This window comes from Mirounga angustirostris, unplaced genomic scaffold, assembly GCF_029215605.1.
Source record: "Mirounga angustirostris isolate CCGP_5_RB_7025 unplaced genomic scaffold, mMirAng1.0.hap1 SCAF_9, whole genome shotgun sequence".
NCBI classification, from domain to species: Eukaryota; Metazoa; Chordata; class Mammalia; order Carnivora; family Phocidae; genus Mirounga; species Mirounga angustirostris.
In genome coordinates, this window is record NW_026991717.1 from 117,401,244 (window position 1) to 117,421,327 (window position 20,084).

Below are 20,084 nucleotides of genomic sequence, written 5' to 3' on the forward strand. Positions count from 1 at the left end.
ACCAACCACACAACACTCCAGACACAACTGAATGGACCAGAGATAAGCGCCTGACCCAAGGGAGCCTTTTCATTGGCGGTCAGGGACCTAAGACTTCTGCAGTCTGACTTGAATGCAGACATCCTTGGTTACTGGAAAAACCAGATTCTGTTTTAAACATTTGAACTTGGGGCGCCTGGGTGGCTCAGTTGCTTAAGCGACTGCCTTCGGCTCAGGTCATGATCCTGGAGTCCCAGGATCGAGTCCCACATCGGGCTCCCTGCTCAGCAGGGGGTCTGCTTCTCCCTCTGCCCTCTTCCCTCTCGTGCTCTCTGTCTCTCATTCTCTCTCTCTCAAATAAATAAATAAATTCTTTAAAAAAAAAAACAAAACATTTGAACTAATAGACTTTTCTTCAAAAACCAAGCCCTGGGATTAAAACAGAATAGGCAAGTCCTAGTTCTTGAGAGCTTGCAGTCCAAGGGGGGTTCATATAACCATAGAACATAAAGCCAGGCAGGTGGTGTGACTTGTGCAGGGTCACACAGCTAGTCAGAAACACAGAGAGGGCTAGGACTCGGGTCTCTGGACCTGGGTTTAGTTCAGGGTGGTTGGCCCCTGCTCCATGCTCAAAAGCATGTGGCCCTGAGCAGATTGCCTGAAGAAGACTAAGGAGCCCCACAAGGGGCTCCTCCCTTCAAGGCAGTGGTTAAAAGACAAGGTCAGATCATGGCAGGGAGCACAGACCCTGGTTCTAGTCCCCCATGTGTTCCCCGTGTCCGCCTGGGCCTGCCTGCTTCCTCTTCCAGATGTGAGTTTCCTCATCTCTAAAAAGAGAGGATTTTACTGGATAAACTCAAATTCAATGTCAACACTAAGATTTTGATTTGAGGAGCAGACAGACAATGGGTGGGTGTGGGTCCAAGAAGTGTAGGATCCACAGAATGTGAATACTGGACGGGACCTCCCTGAGAGATCAGCCAGCCCACTCCTTCAATTTACAGTTGAGGAAACTGAGGCCCAAAGGGGGGGGGTGCTTGCCCGAGGTCACATGAGTGGTTATTTGGCAGCCCCAGCTCTTGAACCACGGTCTCCTGACTCCCAGACCTCTCAACTCTTTCTCTTTCAACTCCCTCAAGAAGCTGGGAGCTATTTGGCTGCCTCAGCCAGGAAAGCCCAGAGTGGCTGTGCATGTCAGCAGCAGGGCCTCAGAGCCTGGGAACATCTCTGACAGGGTAGGCGCAAGAGCCAAAGCTGCTGGTGGGGAGGGATGGGGCTGGGGACCAGGGAGGGCGTATTGAAGATAAGCTGTCAGCATCTCTCCTCTTCCAGTTGGCAAGAAGGAACAGAGAAGGGTCCATGATGGTTGAAGGAAAACAGCCCCCCTTCTGATTGAGCCATTGCTCCATGGAGGGCTGGCGTCTTCCTCTCTCTCTCTCTCTCTCTCTCTCTCTCATACACACACACACACACACACACACACTATCCACCCCTGCCTAGCTGCTGAAAACTGTCGCTCCACATCCTCGGTCTCAAGATGTGTATTGATATTCTCAGGGGCACTCCTTGGTGGGGCCTGGAATTTCTTTCACTGTCAGAGAAGTCTCCAAGTATCTGCCTACCTCCTAAGGCTCACCATGTCATGATGCCCTCCAATTCTACAAACACTTTTGAGCATCTAATATGCAGCCAGGCACTGTGCTAGGCACTGGGGTTGGGTGGGACATCCTCACGGCCAATGTCATGGTGAATGCTTCCATAGGGGAATTAAGAGTCACCTGGGCTCACTGAAGAAGAACTGCTTACCATGCAGGGTGGCGGTTGGCCAGGAAGAGTTTCTCAGAGTCTTGATTTTGACTTGAATCTTGAAGGCTAAAGGAGAGGTCGCCATGAAGGGGAGGGGAATGTGGCACGGACAGGCACTGCATAGGCAAAGGCAGGGGTGTAAGATGAAGTCTGGGTTATTGGGGGGAATTTCAAGTAGCTCATGTGGCTGGAGTTTCGATAGAAACAGAGGTTATAGAAGGGGAGATGAGGCTGGAGGGGTAGGATGGGATCAGTTCATGCGGGGCTTAGCTCTAGTCCGCTCCTTTTTTCAGAAAGATGAACCTGTTCCCCACATCCAAGTCATCACCCTGGAGGGCACAGACTATTTATCTGGAATTCTGAAACTGATAATCCTCTGGTCAATAGCAGGGGGTCATTTGTGTGGGGAGGAAGCAGCATACTCGTAATCTCTGTCAACACCCCCCAAAGCCACCCCAAGTAAACACCAATTGACATAAAGCCCATGAGCCTGCTGTGCTTAAAAACAATCCTCCAGCCCTGCTTCTAACCAGTCTGTTCCCCCACATGGCTCCACTTTTAGAGAAATTGTGGAGCTGCCAACTCAGTAGGTTTGCCCTGTCCCCGGGCTCCTACTGCCATGGCTCACCAACCCTCTGCAACCCTTTCCCCAAGTACTCTCCTGAATTCCCCACTCTCCCTGGACCCAGATTTTCCTGGAGACTCAGCCCCCCTTGTCAGTCTCCTGTCCCCCAGTCTCGTTCTTGCTGGGCCTCAGATTCCTCTCCAGTCCCATAAGTTCATGTTGTTGAAGTTAGGTCATGCCTAAGGATCATAATACGCATTTCCAAACCCCACTCTGCAGCCTCCGGCTTAGCTTTGCCCCATCGATAGATAAGCCATATGTGCTTGACGTCAGAGAGCTGGGGAGGGCCTGGTGTATCTCAGCCACCATTCATTAATCATCCTTTTGTCAGGCATCAGGGTTGCCAAGAAGAAGGCTTAGCCCCTATCCACAAGGACCGTCCAGCATAGTAGGAAAGGCCGCACCACCTATCACGGTCAGTGCTGTGATTGAGATGAGTTCAGGGTGCAATGTGAATATAAGGACAGAGCCCTCCCGCCTGGGAGTATGGGACAATTGGTCAGGGAGGATCCTACCTACGATGCTGTCTGAGCAGGGCCTGGACGGCAGGCCAGGTTTCAGCCTGGTGAAGGAGGGCAGGATAGTGAGAGGTAGGCACAGCAGTGAATACCAGAACCAAGTTTGCAAAAATTAAACCTCGCACCAGAGTCTACCCCATTTCCTTTTTCAATGGAGTTACCAATCAGAGAAATTTTTGCCCGAGTTTTGAATGGTAGTGAAATGAAATTCAAATGAGAGTCAATGTGCATAGGCCGGGGGAATGTGGAGCCTACAGTAATGTGGCTAGATATGTGTGTAGATGTTGACTCCATCATTCCTCACATTGAGGGATAGGTGAAGATTGCTGGGATCTACAGTAGCCCATGAGCCAGGGCTGGCACCTTCACAAGACTTCTCACAATTTGGATGAAGTCAGAAAAAGCATTTTTATCAAATTTTCACATGACATAGGATTGGAGGAATAAATAATAAAAACTGGATGATAGAAGCAAGATATAAGCTGATCTAGATAAATTGAGATTTAATAGAGATAAGTGAAAAGGTCTTGCATCTTGGTCCAAAATAAGTAATAATTAAAGGATGAGGGATACTTGCTTTGATAGCAGTTTGTGTGAAATGACTTTATTTGGGCAGAGTGTTGCGGGGAGGTACAGAGACTGTTGAAAAGGGAGATCCTGGTTAACTACTGGTTTGAAATAAACTAACAATGCAAACTTCTAAAAGGCCTAGTGCCATCATGGACAGGATCCAGGGCTTTGAACAGGAAGGGTAACGGTGTACTCCAAGCTATACAGATTGTTTAATGCTGCGGCCCTATTTTAGATGGCTTGTTACAACTCAGCAGCATGTCTAGGAGAAGGTGACCTGAATGGAGATAAATACAACCCAGGAGGAGTACTTGAGATGCTGGAGAAAGTCTGGCCATGTTCAACTGTTTATAAGATTATTGGGTAAGAGAGGGATACAGTTGTTCTGTGTTTGCATTAATCATAGCAGGTTAACTACAGGAACAACCTCAAAACAGTAAGTGAAATTTTGTTCATGTCAAGCAGGACTCAAATACACAAGGTCACGCAGGGCCCTAGGATCCTACCATCATGGAGCTCCAGTATAGAGATCCTTCCTCTTTCTCATTCAGCCAATAGATAGGAGAGGGAAAAAACGTGGAGGATTGCACAGGGCTTTTCAGGGCAATGTCTGGAAGAGGGCAAGCACCATTCTGTCCACATTCCATTGACGAGAACCCAGTCACATGATCACACCTGACAACAAAGGAGGCTCGAAAATGTAATCTAACTGTATGTCCAGGAGAAAAAGGCTATGGGTGTGGGCTTTAGAGATGTGGATTTGGAAGAGACTGCCTCAGGAGTGACAAGAGTTCAGAGTTTAATGTATTCACATGAAGACTTGCACATAAATAATGTAGACTTTGCAGCATTATTCATAAAAACCAAAGGTTAGTTATTGACTAAATGCCCATCGACTGGTGAAATCTGGTATATCCATACAATGAAATACTACTCATCAGTAACAAGGATTGGGCTACCAACACATCCTACTACGTGGATGGACCTCAACAATGTTATGGAGATATTTGATAAATTGAGTAATATCTCTATGATATTTATGTGAAATATCCAAAAAAGGCAAAGCTATAGAGACAAAGAAGATCCCAGGGACATGGATGGGAGAAGGGGGAGGGAAGTTAACAGTAAGTGGGCACAAGAGATCTTACTGCGGTGATAAAAATGTTCTAAAACTGAGTGATGGTGGTGCTTGTACAACTTGGTAGATTTGCTAAAAAATAATTGAATTCTTCATGGGAAAATGGTGAATTATATTACGTATTAATATGCCTCAATAATTTTTTTGAGTTAAGTGTTTTGGGCTTTGAGGTTGAGGGAAGGAGAATAATCCTGCAAAGGAAATAAGACTATCCAAAGTGGAAAAAGGAAGTGGCACAGAATCCAAGGAAGGAGAAGATTTAAAAAAGGGATGCATGGCAACTCTAATCAAAGTTACTGAAATGTCACATCAAATGGAAAGTCGATAGCATTGTCTCTGCCACAGCAGAGTTCACAGTGTTGTTCCAGGTCCAGGATCAGGTACAAGATAAAACACAGATTTCCACTGGCAATAGATGCAACTTTTGGAGTTGTCCAACAGTAAGATAGGTCCCATTGTTGAGTAATGAAAGACAGGCTGGATGGGCATTGTAGAAAGGATTTCTACGTGGGAGGAAGACCTCTAAGGAGGGCCGGAGTCTGTGAAGTGTCCAGGGTTTTCCAAAGATTTGATTACTTCCTTTCGCCCAAGGCCTCCTCTCCACTCTTGGCCTTGGGGTCCTCATCTCAGACACTGGGAGCTGCCTGTTGGGAAAGCAGAGTGGCTCTGCCTCCTGAAACCCTAGGCATCCTACAGCCACGGAGGGCTGCTTAGAGCCATGAGCTAGCTCAGGGGTCAGTAGTCTGTACAACAGCAGATTTCACCAACGTCAATGCAGAGACCTGAGTAATCCTGGGAGGCCAGGGGAAAATAGGCTGAAGAGCAAGAGAGATGACACGAGAGGATTAGTGCTCATTTTAAATCACACTTGTCCACCATCCCCCCAGAGTTCAGACATGGGAGGGAGAGAATGCAAGATGAAGTTCATAGTAGCCATGTGGAGGTTTCCTGAGATAGAAGAAGAGGAGGAGATGAAACACAAATGTAAATGCACATCTTCTGAGGGGCAAAAGGGAGCTGGGGACCCACCATGCGAGTGGATTAGAAGAATTTAATGTAGCTTTCTTTTTTTTTTTTTAAGATTTTATTTATTTATTTGAGAGAGAGAGAATGAGAGACAGAGAGCATGAGAGGGGGGAGGGTCAGAGGGAGAAGCAGACTCCCTGCTGAGCAGGGAGCCGGATGCAGGACTCGATCCTGGGACTCCAGGATCATGACCTGAGCCGAAGGCAGTTGTTTAACCAACTGAGCCACCCAGGCGCCCTAATGTAGCTTTCTTAATTGGAGCTTTGTTTGATGCCCCATCTTCGTCACCTGTCAAAAATGGCCACCATGGTGTAAAACTAAAATACAACATCTAGAAGTTGGACGAATCTTTTTTTCAAAGACTTGGAAAGCTGTGTGAAGCTTCTGGATGGCCCGAGTAGCCATGGTCATGACCGAAGCTGCTGGCATTGCTCCAGCCTGAACTCAGATTCCATGGCAAAGGGGAAGGAATCCTTAGTTCCTAAGTGGACCTGACAAGCTATGGGGCCACCTGATCACCAAACAGACACTGAAGAGACAATTCATTCATCCGGAAAACACTTGCTGGGCATCTTCGATGTGTCAAGCCCCCTCACAGAGTTGAAGTCTGTTCATTCTGAGGTACAAGGAGGCCTGCCCCACAGTTCTGGGGAGTATTCCGACTCAGGTGGGTAACAGAGCTGGAGAAAGGTGAGCATGCTTCTGAACCTGCCTCACAGAATCAAACCCATAAGTCTTTCTTGTCTCTAGACAAGAACCACAGCTGGAGAAGTGAGGAGGAAGGAGGGGACAGCACCAGAAGCCCGGGTCTGCTGCGAGTGATGGTGGTGCTTGTACAACTTGCACAGCTCATCGGAAGAAGGACATCCTACAACATGGTTCACCACACAGGGGCAAACATCTATACCTGGAGCAACTTACCCTGGCTACGTACAATGTGCTCTCATTTTTTTCTCTTTTGGAATGCTGGTGTGACTCACTACATTGATTTCAGAACCCACAGATGTGTTTCAGCGCTCACCTAGGCTAGAGGTATATATGGGCTCCCCCACCATGGTCTTGAAGAAGTCGGATAACTCAGCCAATCAAGGGGGCGAGTTGTTTAGAAGCGACTGGGATGGTCCATGGATTATGCCCCAGAAGAAAGGTCTTCAGCCCCTCAGCCTGGAGAAAAAGGAGTCAAAGGAGGATTCTATCAGGTCTTCATATGCATTAAGATGTTTGTTTAGTGTAGAGACGTGGTGAGGATTTATTCTTCACGCTTGCTGGGGACAGTGTGAAGGGAAGTTCAGATGTCAGTTTAATAAGGATTTGTAGGTGAATACATGTGGGGTGAAAAGGCAGCAAGAGATTTACACACTAAAAAAGGTTCGTGTGACCTTCTTCCTGTTAAAGGCAAGGGAAAGGCAGAGGTCCTTAAAGGCTGGTTAAATTCTTGTCAATCTGGAATGGTTTTAATGTTTTTTCCAGAAGATGGGGAGGGGCTACATGGCTTGAGGTGGTCTCTTCCAGCCCTTAGCTGTCATGACCTCTCAGTTCGCCCCAACAAAACCTGTCCAAGGACTTTCACCCTGGCTCGGTGCTGGCTGCGGAAGGTGGGGGCTAGAGCTGTAGGATACCTGAGCAGCAAGGCCTCCCTGTTTCCAGACCCTGGAAAGAGAGCCAGGCCAGGGCAAGTCAGAGAGAGAGGACCCACGGGGGTGGGCGAGGGGAGGAGGGCTGCATGCTGTGTGCCAAGCGTTGGGGCAGGGGCACGGGGAGGGGCCCCCAGCAGGCTGAGAGCTCAGTGGTGGGTGGGAGACCGGGCTGGCTCTTGTCGTACCTGCACTAATGAGCTGGAAGCGGGCCGAAGCAGCCCAGTGTGTGAAGGCCAGCAAAGGGAAGGCCCTCCCCGTGCCAGCTGGACAGGAGAGGACCAAGCGGGGTGGGAGCAAAGCCCGCCCCCCTCTCCACACCCCGAATTCTCAAGCTGGAGGCTGGGACTTCCAGGACAAGGGACTTGGGAGGTCAGGGCAAATCAGCTGAGGCCGGAATGAGGCCTCCTGGGGGAAAGGGGGTTAGAAAGATGCCAACGGTCGGTGGCATAGTGGGGAGAGAGGGCCAAGGGGCTACTGAGGCACCCTGCCAACCCTGTGGAGGGTAAAGTCCCCAGGGGGGTCGCCAGCTGTAGCCGCAGACCCCAAGGAGAGAAACTGAGCAGAGGCAAAGCCTGTAAGGTCGACTGACTTAATAAGGGCAAGCAGAATGGATGAGTCCGCCCAACCCTGCCAGGGCGGCAGAAACGGCCACAAGTGTTCACAGACTGTAAACACCAAGAGGGATGGGGCTCGTCTGGGTCTGCAGGGACCTGGCTAGGCCCGGCAGGGGAGGAGCAGGGCCAAGACGGAGGCCTGAGCCTGGCGCTCTCTGCAGTGAACTGTCCAGAGGCCCAGGAGGAAGGGTCACTCTGGGAGCTCCACAGCCAGCTCACAAAGCCCCACTCGAGCCAAGAGCTGGGCACAGCCCCAGACGAGTCACTTCGGCAGGGGTCCAGGATCCAGGAACTCAATCCTGGCATTTCTGTTCAGACCCTAGGCGTGGCACTAGAGTGTGGGGGAGCCCACTCTGCCTCCTAGTATCGGGGGGCTGGGGCAGTGGGACAAATATTTATGGAGCATCCACATGAACCTTTCCTATGATCCCTCCCAGTGGCTTCCATGGGGACCCTCACCCCTACTGGTACGGAAAAGTTCTACTAGAAGCAGAAGCCTGTGGGTCCAATCTGACCCGTGTGCTCCTTGTTCAGCACTGGCTGCACAGAAATGAGGCTGTGACCAGGGACAAGTCACCTCTGTCTTGGGGTCCCAGTTTATCCACCTGCAACATGAGACCAAGCGAGCTCTGTTGCAACGATTTTCATTGGTCCTGCTTTTCCTTCAGCCTGCGGTTGCCATGGGAACAGCCCAAGTCAAAGGTGGACCCAGCGGGCAGGAGGTCAGCCACTAGCCTGTGACTAAGGTGGGCTTTGTTCATTTGTCTGCCAAGCATCCCTCCTCTCACTGATTCTGATAACAGCATCCCTTTTCCTTTACAGAATTGCCCTTCTCTTTTCTAAATCATTCTAATGGGGCAGCCAACTGCAATACCTGCCATAGGGCACATGACCCAAACTGGCCAATCAGATTGTCTGTCATGATTTTTTTTTTTTAAAGATTTTATTTATTTGACAGAGAGAGAGATAGCGAGAGCAGGAACACAAGCAGGGGGAGTGGGAGAGGGAGAAGCAGGCCTCCCGCCGAGCAGGGAGCCCCATGTGGGACTCGATCCCAGGACCCCGGGATCATGACCTGAGCCGAAGGCAGACGCTTAACGACTGAGCCACCCAGGCGCCCTGTCTGTCATGATTTGACCCTGAAGCAGGGACACACAGTTATAACTGGATCATCCAATGGCAGCTTCCAAAAAAGACATACTCCAAGGAGTTCCCGGGGCTGAGCCCTGTCGCTGCCTAGATACCTTCTTAGTACCTACCTGTTTAATTCTTATATCTATTTGGTTGCTCCTAAAATCTCTCTGGTAACTCCACTCTTTTTTTTTTTTTTTTTTTTTTAATGTACAAAGTAGAGTTCTTGTTGCTTGCAACCAAAGAACCCTAATTTACACACAAAGCAAGAGAGACAGGCCAGGTGGATTAGATGCTGGGCCCCTACTCTCTGCAGGCCTCCCTCCTTTGTGATCCCAGGGCAGTTGGCTGCAATAACACTTGGTTCATGTAGGAGACATGGTGGGGTAGTGTCTTTTCGCTCGACAGGACTGTGAACATCAACAACTAAGGACATCTGTATTCCAGATACACCTGGTTCAGGGTTGCATGCTGTAGATGCTCAGTTTCATTGAATCAAGATCTAACAGCTCGAAGCAGGTAACTCCAGTGGGGACAAAACTTAACAAGTATCAGGGGATATGTGGAGGTTAGATATAATCAGCTGCTGAACAGAGCAAGGCTGGGATAAAGCAATTCCCAGTGCATGCAAGTGATGAGTGCTGGGGAGACGTGGTCAGGGCTCATTTCAGGGTTTTGGGGAAGGACCACGCTGTCCCCCCAAATATCTCTTCCACCTCTTCACGAATACTTCTCATTCCTGAAACAAGAGGCAAAGGCACTCAGTTAACACTTAGATATAGAGCTGGAAATGCATCTACCCTGGGAGAGTGAAAACAATGTTTTCATTCACTCTGAAGTGTAAATGATGGGTGTAGACCTTCCCCAAGAATAGGCCTGGATAGGAGAAAGAGGGTTGGGAGCACAAAGGTTTTCAGGGCGTGGAAAGTGCAAACGAGTCTGCAGGTGGACCCAGAGGATGAGCACAGGCCAGGAAAGAAGGGCCAGTACAAGTGTATGGGATAAACATCCCCTTTGGCGGCAAGTTCTGGAAGCTGACTCAGGCAAACTTAAGTGGGGAGAAAGTCCCCTGTATCTTTTGCATAAAGGAGGTGAAGGGAATTGGAGGAGGTGTTCAACAAGCCGGCCTGGGGAGCCAGGGGCCAGGGCGGCTCTGGGGGTCCGGGGCACAGGAGCCCGTAGGCTGGCTGGCTTGGATGATTCCAAGCCAACTGTTTCCTGTGGTCAGTAGTCACCCCACCCCAGATTCAAATTCCCCAGGAGAGAGTTTGATGAGTGAACCTGGGGTCCTGTGCCCACCCTTTGGGCGTGGGCAGGTGGGAGAGTCTCCATGACTGGCAGCCCCACCGGGAATGCCTGGAATGGGTGCAGCGGAGTTCCCCAAAGGAAAATTGAGTTTCCTTTATCTGAGGAAGGGAAGGGATTGGTGGGCGTATGCACACAACAGATGTTCACTACACATGGCATGTTAATTTAGAGTGGAGGGAGATGAGTGGGGTGGGGTATGGGAATTGCCAGGACACTCCAGAATCTGCCATAGGAGCCAAGATTCTGATGCCAGCCCTGGATTCCATCTCCCTCTCCCCTTATAAAAGCAAGCCAGGGAAAGAACACCATTTCTGTTCTTGACAGCTCGCTAGAATTGTCTCCTTAGCTTCCAGTCACGCTCGGCTCCTGCTAGAGTAATTACCACCCACCTGTTCTCCAGGCAAGACTTCACAGCCAGTGGACACACATCTGGCCTGTAAAAGACAAGCTTGGGAGTCTCCCAGGCTGCTTGGAACAGGCTGGGGACAGCACAGGGTCAGCCACTGATTCACAGGCAAGGAAACGGCTGGCCTGAGAGACGCGGTCACTGTGTCCTGAGCAGCTATACACCCCTTCCCTGCCAGGCAGCTTGATGGATGTGGGTCAGGTGTGTCCTGGGACAAGCAAAACCCCTGGGAGTCAATACTGGGCCCTGCCGTCTTCGTCCATCATCTGGCTGTCCTCCCCACCTCCCCCCCGCCCCCCGCTTCTCCAGTGGTGAAAGAGGAGCTGTTACCCTACCTTTCTTAGGATTCCTTTATTTTTCTTCCCATTCCTGTCCACACCGCTCCCTTCTGAGCACCCCGGAAGTTAGGAGAAGTCCAGGTAAGGTTTTAATGGGAGAGCCAGAAATATTTTGGTGGTGAAAGTAACTGCATCCACGTTTTAAAGATGTGAGTCCAGAACTGAATGGGCCCGAGGAGGCCTCGAGGCCAGTGGTTTTCAAACTTTCTAAAAAAATTCGCAAAAATCTTTGTGCAGTATTTCAGCATTCAACCAATATGTATTGGATACCTGCTGAATGCCAGGAGCTGTGCGGGAGGATTCAGCCGTGGTGATAGGGACATGATTCCTGCCCCAGCGAGCTCCCCGTCTAGCAGGGGAGGCAGACATTGAACAAATAATGAGGTCAATGGAGTGATAATGAGTCAATTGCAGTAGAGCGGTGTTAAGAGTTGCATGCAGCCAGGTGGCCTAGTACGGACTTGGGGGCCCGTGTTGGGGAAGGCATCCCCAAAGAAGTGACATGTGAGCTGAGATCCGGCAGGAACATAGGAAAGAAGCAAAGACATGGGGAGAAGAGGGGTCGAGGCAGGAGATACTATGAGAAAAATCCCCGAGGTAGGAAAGCACTTACTGTGGGAGGAAATTGCCGATGGTCACCGTGGTGAAGCGGGGCAAGCCGGGAAGGGGTGCAAGAAGGCAAAGAGATGCAGGGACGGGAATGCCAGGGCCTCGTGGGCAGCTCAAGGACGAAAGCAGGAAACTGAGGGGCTGCTCTAGCTGAGAAGGGGCCGACGTCTTACTCCCTGCCAAACACACACACATACATCCCCTTGCCTTGTGGCCAATGAGGCTTCTTGGGGGAACCACAGGGTTTATCAGAACACAGCTTGGCAACTACTAACCTGGCCCTCGTTGCCATTGGCAGATGAGAAGAGTGAGATTTGGCAGTCATCCACCCCCAGTGCCCTCTCTGTCAACTCTGGGCACCTCACCCAGCCTCCCTGGGGAGAGACTGGCCGGATAAGATCTGGGGACAAACTCTGAGAACACTGCACAACTTAATGTTGCAAGAAAGAGGGGGTGGTCTCAAGGGCCAGCCCAGGGTTTGACATGGGGGACAGGCCCTGAGGATGGGATTTTGCCCCTTGCCTGTCCTGGGGCCCTGTCTCCCCGCTATGCTGAGAGAGCCCCAGACACCCGGGGCCCCTCCCCATCGCTCATCAAGAGGCACATGAAGGCTGCCTGCCAGGATAGCAGATCCCACTCGAGCTCCGGCCTCAACATTCCTCTCCACCCGGGGGTCAAGGTCAAGTGTGGGGTATTTTCCCAAGCCCTGGGGAATGGAGGCGCCTCCTGAAATCTACAGTGACTGCCCCCCGCTAAAAGGGCAGCTACCGAGAAGTCAGTCTGGAAAGGAGAGCAGTCAGCCCACTCTCAAAACAGAGCTACCAGGGGCAGGGTTCAGGGGAGAAGGGGCCTGAAACATATCACCATCTTTAGCCCAGAAAGCAGAAATATGAAGTTGGTGATAGGAAAGGCGGGTGCCTGGCAGGAGTCTGAGCCAAGACTGGGATTTTCCTGCCCCAACCCAGCTGGTCCTCATCTAACTAAACCCCGGGGTCTCGCTCTCTTGAGACCCTCACTGGCTCGTCTGCAGCTCCTGGGCAGAAGCCTGAAGACAGCAGCTGGACCAAGACGCCCCCAGCAAGGGCCAGGCAGGATAGGCATTACAGACCTCTTTGCAGCCCTGCAAGGGGACAAAGACCATAAGGTCGGGCTGGTGGAAAGGTTCTAAGGATGAAGGAAGAGGCAGAGGCAGTCCCCTCTGGGCCAGATCAGGAGTAGCCCTGAGAAAGAAGTCCCTTGGGGTCCAGAAGGTGGTTTCATCAGCCAAGGCTGGCCTGAGGCTAAATTGTGCCACACTAGCCTCCTTCCATCCCGCTTCGCCCTCTGCCCCTTATCTGGACACGCTGCTTGTGAGCATCGGCACCTGCCATGCTGCCCTCCTCCCTGAGGAAGGCAAGTATAGAGGAACAAGAAAACAGGTGTCAGAGGGCCTGAATTCAAGTCCTAGCTGCTTCCCATTGTAACTGTGTGATGTTCAGCAAAAGATGGCAACTCCCCTGAGACCCCACTTCCCCTTCTGTAAAAATGGGACGAATAAAACCTACAGTAGGCCTGTAGAAACGCCCGAATGAGAAAATGCAAGTAAAGATCTTCGTTAGCTCTTGTTCAGTGAGCTACCAATACTCCTAACATGCATGACAGACAGAGAGGAGGGGGCAAATGGGGGAAGTACTGGAGGACATTCGAATTTTCAAGATGGGGGTCCTCAATAAGTTGGGGGGCATCCAAAAGTTTCACACCTCATTTCCAAGCTAGAGGCTGGTCTGGATCGTGGGTTCTCTTATTCTCTATGATAAAGAAAATGGGGAAGAGGGAAGTCGGGTCTCACAACATGTGTCAGCCAAGAGCCTGGGCAGACAGCGTCTCCTCCAGAGGAAGGGCTGGTGTTCTCCGCTCCGTTGCCCTTTGGCAGCCACGTAGCTCCTGTTTTCCTCATTAAGATGGCCGTAACCTGGTCCTCTTTACACTGCTGACACAAGGTCCAGAAAAATTCAGAGTCCCCAGACGGACAGCATCAGCTACTTTCAACAGCACCTCCTGGGTGGATCAACAAGGTGGGGCCAAACTTAGGGCAGCCTGCAGGGAGTCTGGACAGAGAGCACCGTCTCCTGGGAGTGGAATCCAGGACCCAGAGACTTCGCCGTGCGTCCAGCAATGCTAAGCATCATGGACACCATAAAATAGAAAAAGCTACTACATGTTGTACACACACTCTTGGCTTTGTGCTCAGCCCTAAAGTGTATTATCTCATTTAATTCACATAACAACCCTACGCAATTGATACCAGTATGATTTCTATTGCAGAGATAGAGAAACTGAGGCACAGAGTAATTAAGTACCTCAACAAAGGGGCTTATATTCACTGGGGAAGCAAGACTATAGGTTAATACCTCCCATGTGAGAAGGGGAAAAAATATGAACTGTCCTCCACCATCCCACGTAGCCCACTTCTCAGGTTCCCTTCACCACCTACGCCACCCCAGTTTCCCTTGATTTCCAGCTGCCACTATGGAGGCTGGACTCAAAGGGTAGCTGTCACTCCCTGTCTAGGGATGGCCATGCTTATTTTCCAAGTTTAGGTAAGGCATGGTCAGATTTTTTCAAAAGGAGCTTATCTAGAAAACTTAGAAGAAAATAGAACAAAATGAAAATGTAAAAAGCCAAGAATCTGGGAAGAGACAAATTTATAAAGCCGTTTTCACGTCCTAAGATAAGGAAAGTAATACGAGCTAGTAGTTGTGCCAGGTATCAGACACTGTGCTATGCTCTTGATATATGTTATTTTGTTTAATCCTCGAGGGTACCCACTGAGACAAGTATATCCTCATTTCACAAATAAGGAAGCAGATGCTCGGAGAGGTTAAGCAATTATCCAGGTCACACTGTTTGTAAGGAATGGAACAGGGGGTCAAATCAACCTTCACCCTTAACCACCTAAATAAAAGAGATGGGCATGGTGGGTGTAACTCTCCCAGCCGCCGGCCTGAGCCACCTGGTCCTAAACTGAAGGGCTTCAGTTTGGCCCCACTGCTCCAGCTGATAAATGTTCAGCTATTGCTCGGGAACGAATGTTCCTCCTGGACGAAGCGGGGGGAAAAACCTTGGTGGATCTGTACCTTCCAGTTGTCTGTCTTCTCCCACTTAAGCAGACCAAAACAAAACAAAACAAAACAAACCAATAAATCAAAACCCTTGAATTTGCACTTGTCCTTCATTTCACATTACCCTCATGACATGATATAATTTCCATGATATTTTATTGGTTAATCATTGGGCAGAAGGTTCCTGAAGTGCAGAGCTAATGTGAGTGAGCCCTTAACCCAGGGCCGGGCACATGACCAGTACTCGGCATGTTGTTGTTACAATGACTACCACTGAGAGACCTCCTTCTGGGACCACATCAGCAAGTTAGCCCTGACTCCCTTGGTAATAAGATAATATGAAATTGATTACTAACTGCATAGTTGATACCAACAGTTATTGATAAGTAATATTTACTGAGCAGTGCCACATGCCAGGTTTTAGACTATGTAGCTTGCTTGTCTCCATGGTCTCTTTTCATCCTCATAACAACTCAGAAAGGTAGAGAGTAGGGGCGCCTGGGTGGCTCAGTCGGGGTGTCTGCCTTCAGCTCAGGTCATGATCTCAGGGCCCTGGGATCGAGCCCCATGTCGGGCTCTCTGCTCAGCGGGGAGTCTGCTTCTCCCTCTGCCTCTGTGTTCTCTCTCTCTCTCTCTCAAATAAATAAATAAATAAAATCTTAAAAAAAAAAAAGAAAGGTAGAAATTATTTTTATTACTTCCCTCTTGCAGACAATGAAACTTAGGCCTGGAAATATTCAATAACTAGCGCAAGGTCACACAATTCCCCAATGGCATGTCTTGGATTGGAACCTAGATAGCTACGTCCAGAACGTGCACGGCTAACCTCCATACTGCACGGCCTCTGATGATGAGTCTGACAAGAAGATTATGGGGCAGGGGTCAAAGAAGGAAAATATTGCTGTGTGCTGGGGTAGGGAGGGAAAGCATCCTGGAGGGGGGTGGGCCTGACTTGAAGGAAGGACAAGATGGGTAAAGCAAAAAAGAGGTAAGTTTTGGGCTGGAAGATGATCCCTGAAGTCTCAGGGGACCCGCAAGTGGGGCATCAGGAGGCCCCCCCATCCTTGGAACACGAGGAATTGCTACCCCTCTAAGGCAGTGTCATTTGGCTGTCCAACAAAGGACTCAGAGCTTGACCAGGAACCTATGGGGTCTCTGGCATCAGAATGGAGAGGGAGAGAATGGCAGTAGCTGTTCTGGGAGGCCCTGGGCATAGGGTTGGCCAGAGTCAGATGGACCCCCTGTCATCTCCACATGGACCACAAGGTTTGCTTTGAGGAAGATGTTTTGCTTTGCTCTGACTGTGGTAGGGTTGCCCCAGCAAGTGTGGACACGGGCCCGCAAATCCGTAGAAGTTCACAGAAATCTTAGGGAGGAGCTTGAGTTTCACTTTAGCCATAAAAATGTTGGGGCTGGGGTGAGGGTGGGGATTTCATCCAATGGGGCACACAAATACTTCCTTGCCTCGGAGCTGGTCAGAGGCTAGCTCCAGGGAGAGAAGGGCCACTGCTGGCCCTCGGAGGTCTGGCCGGGGCATGTGTGCAACCCCAGACTCAGTCCTGGCTCTCACATGCACTGATGGAATTTCACTTAGCTCCAGCCTGGCCTGGCCCAGCAAGCCTGCAGCCAAAGGCAGCCTGGAAAGAAATGGCAAACCCTTCTGAGAAGCAGGCTGAGGCCAGAAAAGTGAAGAGCCTGGAAGATTCTTCTCGGAGCAAGCACCTGTGTGAGAAGCCCCTGGCTCCCATCACCCATGTGTGTAGCCCTCACTGCACGCACAGTGCCCTTGCCGACTTCTGTTGTGGCCCTGGGTGTGCCTGTTTTGTCCTCCTATTACACTTCAAGTCGCTGACACTCCAAGTGTGGCCCATAGACCAGCAGCAGCACCACTTAGGAGCTTGTTAGAAATGTTGACTCTCAGGGCGCCTGGGTGGCTCAGTCGTTAAACGTCTGCCTTCGGATCAGGTCATGATCCCAGGGTCCTGGGATTGAGCCCCACATCGGGCTCCCTGCTCTGCGGGGAGCCGGCTTCTCCCTCTCCCTCTGCCGCTCCCCCTGCTTGTGCTTGCTTTCTCTCGTGCCCTCTCTCTCCGACAAATAAATAAAAAATTAAAAAAAAAAATGTTGACTCTCATCACAGAATGCTGGATACAGTAGTCCCCCCCTTATCTGCGAGGGAGACATCCCAAGAGTCCCAGTGGATACCTAAAACTGCAGATAGTATGGAGCCCTATATATACAATTTTTTCCCTATACATACATACCTCTGATAAAGTGTAACTTACAAATTATGCACAGTAAGGATGAACAACAGTAATAATAAAACAGAACAATAGACTGTAATAAAAGTTATGTGAATGTGGTCTCTCTCTCAAAATATCTTATTGTCCTGGGCGCCTGGGTGGCTCAGTTGGTTAAGCGACTGCCTTCGGCTCAGGTCATGATCCTGGAGTCCCAGGATCGAGTCCCGCATCGGGCTCCCTGCTCGGTGGGGAGCCTGCTTCTCCCTCTGACCCTCCCCCCTCTCATGTGCTCTCTGTCTCTCTCATTCTCTCTGTCTCAAATAAATAAATAAAATCTTTAAAAAAAATATATCTTATTGTCCTGTACTTGTGCTTCTTTGTGTGATGAGGGGAGAGGATACAATGCCTTGGTGATGAGATGAAGTGAGGGGAATGATGCAGGCACTGCGACATGGCGTTAGGCTGCTAGTAACCATCTGATGATATGGACAAAGGAGGCTCATCTGCTCCTGGACCTGATCGTGGTTGACCTTGGGTAACGGAAACCACAGAAAGCGAAACTGTGACTAAGGGGGCATTACAAGATCCCCAGTAATTTTGAATGCCACATTACGGTTTGAAAAACACTACTACTTGGAAGCAAGAGTTATCTGTGGCAAAGTTATCTTTGTACAAGTAAGCTTTTGTATCCCAGCTGCTTGGCAGTAAGTAGGTACTCAATAAATATATGTTTTAACTTCTTATTTTGAAATAATTTTAGACATAGAAAAGTCACAAAAAGACTACCAGGGTCCCATATACCCTTTCCCAGCTACCTCCAATGTTAACAGCTCAGAGCACCAAAGTGCAATTACCAACTCAACATGGGTAAATGAACTAAACCAGAGTTCCTTTTCACATTTCATCATTTCTCCCCTAATGTCTTTTTTCTATCCTGGGACCCCTTGTGGCATTTAGTTGTGGAGTCTCCTTAGTCTCTTTTGATCCATGACAGTTCATTCTGTCCCTTTCTTGCTAATGAGTACTCTTCTAATGAGTACTCCTCAGTTATGTTTTAGTCTGTCAACTTGAGTATGTCTGAAGTTTTCTTGTGATTAGATTGAAGTTAGGCATTTTTGGCATGAATACCACAGAAGTGATGCTGTACCCTTATCTCCTGTGGACACGTCTTATTCCTAGTGATGTTAAACTTGGTCTCTTTGTTAAGCTCATGTTTTCTGGGCTTTGCCACTGTTTCTCTACTGTAAAATTACTACTATCCTTCCATTTGCAATTAGTAAGTATTTGGGGCAGGGTGGAAGAGGGAATTTTTTTTTTTTTTTGAGACTCTGCAAATATTGTGATTCTCCTTAGAAACTTCTTCTCAACTAATTTTAGCATCCATCACTGGTGAATTTTGCCTACAGCAATTACTGCTGTTGTGCTTGCTTGATGGTGGTTTTGTATTTCCCTCATTCTGTATTTATTAATTGGAATTCTTCTATAAAGAAGAGCTGCTGCTTCTTTAGAGTTCTTCCCCATTTTTCTAAAAAAAAAATATATATATATACATATATATGTATATATATTTTTTTACTCAGGAAAGACTCATAGCTATTTTATTCTATGGGTTATAATTCAGTATTACTATTATCTTATTTTGTTCCATCCACTGGGAGCTCCCACAAGTTGGCGCCTTGTCCTTTTGCCATGCCCCGTCCTTTTCCAATCACTTCCTTATTTTCTGCCACCACAAGATGTTTCAGACTCATTTGGTTCAGTAAATATTTTCGAATGACAGAATGGTGCAATGAAAAAGAAGGTGCGTGTATAGAAACTCAGCCCCTAGTTGTGACTCCCCAACTAGGAGCTCTATCCAATTCAATTTTCAGCTGGAAGGAAGAATGGGAGATGCTCCTACGACTCACAGAATCACTCACTTCCACTGCCCTTTGAAGGTCAAGGAGAGCAGGAGAAACTTTTAACCTGAAGGCAGAAGAAACAATATCTCTGGAGATTGCAGGCTGAGTAATTGGTCTGCCTGAAAGTCCAATGCGGGGACTTCACCTCTATAAGCAGCGCGAGGTGGTGCTTAAGAGCACACTTGCTGGAGCCAGATGCCTGGCTAGTTCTGCTACTTACTGTGAAAATGCCCTGTGCCTCACTTTCCCCATCGGTAAAATACAGGTAATAATAACAGCACTTGCCATGATGTTGTGTAATGACTGAATGACTGACTTTAAATGTTTAAATTGCTTAGAACGATCTGTGACACACGTAAACATTCAACAATCATTAGCTGGGGGGTCTCACATTTGCAGCAATTAACACAGCCTGCTGAATTCATTCTGCAATTATCTATTGAGCACTGGAGCATGCATTGTTGAGAGCGGGTTCCAAAAGTGAACAAAAGACAAAGTCACTGTTCTCCTGGAGCTTACATTCTCCTAGAGTAAAAAGAGCCTAACGCTATAAGAGTGCAATACTTTTTAAGACGGTAGTGGGGGGGATGGGAACGGCTGTTTTCACCATCCACCAAAACCATTCACCCTCTCCTGGTGAAAAGTATTCATTTTCCTCTGGGGAGCCACCTCGTGGTATGATGCGATTGACGTCTTAGCCAATCAAGACATTGTACTGTCCTAGTGACAGTGATTGGTTCAGGCAAAGACACACGACCCAATCAGAACCAGGGAGATTTTTGTGCTAGGGCTCCTATTGGTCAGAACCTCTGAACTAAGAGCTGAGGCGGTGTGGGGATGGCCTGAGAGTAAGCCACCACCTCTCAGGGCCAAGCGGAGGATGGAGGAAACAGTCCTAATGGCCGTGTTCGGGCCTCTGAGTCAAGAATGGGCTTGAAGTCAGCCCTATTCTGAACTTTATAGTCACACAACCCATTAAATTCCCTTTTACTACTCATTACGGAAAGAGTCCTGAGCTGACTTCAATCCCTCAGAAAGCTGACACCTCAGCAGGAAGCTGGACCCTGTTCGCAGTCCCTGATCTCCCTCTGAGCATTTAGTGTCCTGTCTTGACCCCAAGTGCAAACCATCATG

The 20,084-nt window shown here is 49.1% G+C and overlaps 1 protein-coding gene across 1 annotated transcript in view; it reads right to left on the reverse strand.

The window, feature by feature from the left end:
- Positions 1-8,869: 8,869 nt before the first annotated feature.
- AREL1 (apoptosis resistant E3 ubiquitin protein ligase 1) overlaps positions 8,870-20,084 on the reverse strand; it is a 68,228-nt gene continuing 57,013 nt past the window's right edge. Inside the window, exon 21 of the transcript XR_010405269.1 lies at positions 8,870-9,783. The gene's annotated coding sequence lies outside the window, so the exon portion shown is untranslated. The remainder of the gene's footprint in view (positions 9,784-20,084) is intronic.